Source organism: Apium graveolens, chromosome 6, assembly GCF_009905375.1.
Source record: "Apium graveolens cultivar Ventura chromosome 6, ASM990537v1, whole genome shotgun sequence".
NCBI classification, from domain to species: Eukaryota; Viridiplantae; Streptophyta; class Magnoliopsida; order Apiales; family Apiaceae; genus Apium; species Apium graveolens.
In genome coordinates this window covers 272,068,853-272,074,347 of record NC_133652.1, presented here as the reverse complement: position 1 = coordinate 272,074,347, position 5,495 = coordinate 272,068,853, and positions in this window count along the sequence as shown.

Below are 5,495 nucleotides of genomic sequence, written 5' to 3'. Positions count from 1 at the left end.
ATGTATGTCATTTACTTTATAGTTCAAAGTAGACATAACGAATCTAGGAAGAAATATTTCCTTACCCCTTGATGTTAATGACATTGTTATCCTGGTGCTCAATTCTTCGAAGATGTAGTGTCCTACATTTATATGTTTGTTGTGAGCCATTAAGTAGACCATCTTCTGGACAATACTTGATATGTTGTCAAACTCTGACTTTCTGCAAGTGAAAGCCTTTATCACTGAATCAAAAACAAAGGACCATTCTTTCCTCAGGTTCTTTTTGTTCATGCTTGACAGATTGATCTTCTCAGAATAATTGATGAAGTCCATGAATTCATAAAGCTCATCCTGAGTTGGAGCCTCCACCAGCTTATCAGTAGGTATGCCTAATGCCATGTTGACATCATTCTTAAAAATCTCCACCTGTTGACCCTTGATTGTACAGTTTATCACAATTGATACAGTCTGGTTCTCATGCACAACTGTTCTTTTCAGTGTTGTATTCCAGAAATCCCCTAACACATCCAAGTAAAGCACATGATTAGCAATAAGAGCCCCCACAAAGTATGTCTCGGACAAGAACTTTAAAAAGCTCTTGAAAGCTTCAAGAGCTTGATTTGCATCCAGAAATGCAAGAAAGTTGGTTTCTTTTGGGATAAAGGGTACAATGGTGTTTGATTCCATTGAGAAGAGTATGAAGTTTAGTGGGTAAAATAAATTAAAGAGAAAGAGTTCGAAACGAGAGAGAAATGGTTTGGAATTGAAATTTCTAGGTCACTTAGAGTTCTCGAAGCCGTAAGTATGTGTATGTCAAGATGTCTGAGTATTTATAATAAAAGCAAATGACTTATTGAGAAATCAAAAATATACATTTGGAATTTGCTTGTCGAGAAGTCATTTTGAAAAGAGAATTACATATCGAGAAGTCATTTTAAAATACTCTTTAAGAGAACTAAAACTGACTTGTCGAGATGTCAAATAAATACTCAGTTTGTCCAGAATGGACTGAATTGTTTCCAATTTTATTTGAATAAATCCAAATAAAATCATAATTAATTTTATCAAGAGTAATTTACCAAAATAATTTATTGAATTAAATTATTTCAGTTATGAGTTATTTATAAGTCTGAAATTGTACTTGTAGAGAACTCTGGAGTTAACACTTATAGATAACTCTATAATGACGTATCGATAAGTCGTAATAAAGCTTATCGAGAAGTCACTCGAGAAGTCAGTTCTCTATATACTTTTGATCACTTTGATTCTGCCTTGTGATAATTTTACATATTGACAATGTAAATCAACATTTAGATAGTTTTCTTATAACTGAAAAATTCCAAGCTAAATTTTGAATTTTGAAAAATAAATATGCATAGATTTCTGAAATATTTATAATTCATATTTCAGTTAATTTCCAATTTATCAAATGAATTTTGATTTATTAGAAATTGATCTGCTGCAAAATATTAGCTTAGTTCTTACCTTAAGATGAAGAATTTAACGTACCAATTTCACCTACAAGTCTAGTGAAAGTTGCTTCATCCAAAGGTTTAGTAAAAATGTCAGCTAATTATTTTTCTGCTGGAACAAAAATGAGCTCAATGGTACCATTTGCAGCATGTTCTCTAATAAAATGGTACCTTACATCAATGTGCTTTTTTCTAGAATGATTAACTGGATTAGCCACAATAGATATGGCACTAGTATTGTCACAAATAATTGGAATTTTGTATAACACTAGGCCATAGTTCATTAGCTGATTTCTAATCCAAAGCACTTGAGCACAATAACTTCCAGCAGCTATGTATTCAGCCTCAGTTGTGGAAGTTGACACAGATTGTTGTTTCTTGCTATACCTGGATACAAGTATTTATCCAAGAAACTGATAGCTTTCACTAGTACTTTTTCTTTCAACTCTACATCCAGCAAAATTTGCATCTGTGTATCCAACAGCTTCAAAACCAGTTCTCTTAGGATACCATAATCCCAAGTTCGGAGAACCCTTCAAGTATCTGAAAATCCTCTTCACAACCCTCAAATGTGATTCTTTTGGATTGCCTTAAAATCTTGCACACAGAGATGTTGCAAACATGATGTCTGGTCTACTTGCAGTTAAGTAAAACAAAGATCCAATCATTCCTCTATAACTTGAGATATCTACACTCTTGCCCTTTTTATCTTCATCCAACTTTATAGCTGTAGAAATAGTGTAGATGCAGGTGAACAATCAACCATACCAAACTTTTTCAATAAATCTTTAACATACTTAGTTTGGCTGATGAAGTTTCCATCACTACTTTGGCCGACTTGAAGTCCAAGAAAGTAACTTAATTCTCCCATCATACTCATTTCATATTCACTCTGTATAATCTTAGTGAATCTTTGGCAAAGCTTTTCATTTGTAGAACCAAAATTAACATCATCCACATAGATATGAACTAGGATTATATCATCACCATGCTTCTTGTAGAAGAGAGTCTTGTCAATAGTACCTCTAGTGAATTCATGCTTAATCAGAAATTATGACAGTGTGTCATACCAAACTCTAGGTGCTTGTTTTTGTCCATAGAGATCCTTGAGTAACTTGTATACAAAATTTGGAAATTCTGGATCTTCAAAGCCAGGTGGCTGTTGAACATAAACCTCTTCTTCCAACTCACCATTAAGGAATGCACTATTCACATCCATTTGATATACCTTAAAATTTGAATGTGCAGCAAATGCAAGAAAAATCCTTATTTCTTCAAGTCTTGTAACTAAAGCAAAAGTTTCATCATAATCTATTCCTTCTTCTTGTGAGTAGCCTTTTGCAACAAACCTTGCTTTGTTTCTGGTGACTATTCCATTTTCATCTATTTTGTTCCTGAACACCCACTTTGTTCCAATTATACTTCTGTTCTTTGGTTCTAAATTTTATTTCTCTCATAACTGATTTAGCTCTTCTTGCATAGCAGATATCTAATCAGGATCAAGAAGGGCTTCCTCAGTTTTTTTGGCTCAACTTGTGAAAGAAAACATGCATGAAGGCATTTATTTACAGTTGCACTTCTGGTCCTCACTACAGCAGTTGGATCACCAATAATTGCTTCTCTAGTGTGACTTCTATCCCACTTTCTGGTGTGAGTTTGTTGACTTGAGTTTTCTGTGTTTTCTTCACCATTGGCATGACTTGCAGAAATTTCCTCTCTTTCTCCCCCTGAGTTTGTGCTATCAAATTCAGGTTCATTAGATGAGTTTCCATTCTCATGATTCACTTGTTCATTGGACTCTTCATCAACCCTGTGATTTGTGCTTACTTTGGAGTCAAATTTTCCCACATATTCAGAGTTGTCCTTCAACATATAGAACTTGATTCCAAACACATGAAGATACTTTACAGTAGGCTTTCTTTTAGATAAGATTGAATATGGTTAATTTCCAAGATTCTTGTAAATGAGATATCTATTTTGAGTGTAGAATACAGTGTTCACAGCTTTTTCCCAAAAACTAATTAGAACCTTTGCATCTTGCAGTATTGTTCTAGCAGCCTCTACTAGTGTTATGTTCTTTCTCTCAACTACCCCATTTTGTTGAGGTGTTCTAGTAGCTGAGAATTCTTGAACAATGCCCTTGTCTTTGCATAATTCAATTAAGGTTGCATTCCTGAATTCTGTTCCATTGTCACTCCTCAATCTTTTCACACAATTCTGATCTTCAGCTTGCTTCTCAATCTTCTTAATGTGTTCAATTATGAGGTGTGGAGTTTCATCTTTAGAGTGCATATACCTATGTGTATCATGAGTAGTCATCAACCATCACAAATACATATCTTTTTTCTTGATATTGACTGGACATTAACTGGTCCAAACAAATCCATATGAATAAGTTGAAAAGGTACACTTATAGAATTCATAATTTTACTTTTGTGGCTTGATCTTTTCATTTTTCCTTTTTGACAAGCATCACAGACTTTATCTTGAGCAAACTCCAGATTAGGCGTGTCTCTCACTAACTCCTTTTTGACTAGAGTATTGATTGCCTAAATTCAAGTGAGAAAACTTCTTTTGCCATAGCTTGCTTTGATCTACATATGCCTTGGTGTAGAAGCAACAAATTCTATCCTTATTTGATGAGTCCAAATCTGTAATAAATAAGCTTCCTTTCCTTGCTCCTTTCAGAGCAACTTTACCAGTTTTCTTGTTGATAAAAGTGCATTCTTCTTTGTTAAATAAAAAATTGAAACCTTTTTCTGCAAATTGGCTAACACTAAAAAGATTCACTTCAAGACCAGCTATCAGTGCTACATCATCAATGACATTTCCAGAAATCAATTTGCCATATCCCATTTTGAAACCTTTGTTGTTGTCTCCAAAGGTCACCAATGGGTCAGCCTTCTCCTCAAACTATGATAGTAGGGCCATATCACCTGTCATATGTCTTGAGCATCCACTGTCTATGATCCATATGACATTTTTTCCCTACACACAATGAGTTTAAGTGTGTTTAGCAACCCAAGTAGTGTTGGGTACTTTCTTCGTGTTAACATATTTGATGGAGGTAGACTTTGATAATTCAGAAAGAATAGAGTTCATTGAATGATGTATTTTTCCTTTTTAGTTAAAGATTCAATATTGATTTCCTTAAAATCAACTCTCAGCTTGTGGCAAATTGTCATTACTTTCATGTTGCAAGGTATGCAATCAAACTTATCACAGAATGAGTAGGGATCATCAGTTTTTGCTTCATTGTACTTGCATGCTCCCACCCGTGGCTTACGAATAACCTTTTTGCAAAGATGAGTTAGATGATTAACAGAGCCACATTTTTGACATTGTTTTCTTGGAGCATCTGCAACATAAGCAAAATTGTTGCTCTTGTTTATCCCAATCTTTCCATTTCTATTCTTCTTCTTCTTTCTTGCATCTTCAATTTTTATTTCCTTGACAGGTATCTTGGAATCTTGGTTGACCATGGGCTTCTTTCAGCTTTGGAAGTTGGAGTTATTTCTGCATTTTTCTTCTCTTTATCTTTATCAGTAATTTCTTGCTTTTTGATCAACTCTTCTTCACTAAAATCTACTTCACATGCTTTGAACATTGGTGAACCAACCTTTCTCAGCATATCTGGGACATCTTCATTTTCTGTTGCTTTTCCTTTATCACCTACAGCTTTTTTGTTGTTATTCAAAGCATCATAGTCAAGACCAATAGTTATGTTAGCACATGACTTGTTCTTCTCATAGTACTGACCAACCAACTCAGATGCATTCCTGAATGATTTCAGTTTTACCTCATTCTTCTCAATCTTTTCTCTTAATACAGCTTCAATCTTACTAGAACACTTCAACTTGTTTTTTATATATTCATTTTCTTGATTGACTGACTCAAGCTCCACAAGCAGTAGATCCATCTTTTGCTTCACACTCTCAAACTTCTCATTAGCTTTTATTTTCCTACTAATTTCTTCAGTAGCCGCCACTAAGCTAGTGTGTATATGAAACATCTCCACACTTATCTTTTCCGCAATCTCCT